Genomic DNA, 789 nt, shown 5'->3' with positions numbered 1-789 from the left:
AGCCTTACACCAAAAAACAAAATAAGGACGTTACTTGATCATCAAAGGAACGGTGCACTACAGAGTTCTGCATGATACCGCTACTATATCTATAGTTATCGAATTTCAAGGAATAGTCAATATCGTAGAAAATACCTACTGACATCTTCTAAAAGAAAATTTGGAAGTTTATTTCTTACATCAACTCGCATTTGGCTTGTATGCTCCAGAACGCCTCCTAACATCTTAGATACACAAATAAATTGGAAGGGCTTAGGGCTGGACGCAATTACTTGGATCCCCATTGGGTATCAACCAAATGGCATTAATTTTAACCTTAATATCAATATACATGGAAGCAGGCAGATACACGTATATTCTATCTTTATTCTATGTGTTCTAATAGTATATGTAGGCATCGATACCATTGTAGATTCTTTGTTGTAACAATAGAGCAACCTGGAAGAAAAGGCGATAATATAAGGTGGATATAAACGTGCTCTGCTCAGAAGAAAAACATTCCGAAGTACGTGTTCTGTTAGGTACAGTTGGGTGTGTATATGATGCAAGGAAATTTATATTTTGGATAAGGTATTTTTTAATTCTATTTTATAGTACATATGTGCATAATCAAAAGTTACTTAAGTCTTACTTTTATTCTATTAATTAATATTAATTAGTTCGAACCTAATTTCTAGATTAGAACCAGAGGAAACTTTCAGATTCTTTTGTAAAGTTTATTATAACAAATGTATTGCGTTTTGATTTTTTTTGTTCTCATTTGTGCCTTCCTCTGCCGAAGAAAGGGCC

The sequence above is a fragment of the Penaeus monodon genome, chromosome 22 (genome assembly GCF_015228065.2).
Source record: "Penaeus monodon isolate SGIC_2016 chromosome 22, NSTDA_Pmon_1, whole genome shotgun sequence".
Taxonomy (NCBI): Eukaryota; Metazoa; Arthropoda; class Malacostraca; order Decapoda; family Penaeidae; genus Penaeus; species Penaeus monodon.
This window is presented reverse-complemented; position numbering follows the sequence as displayed.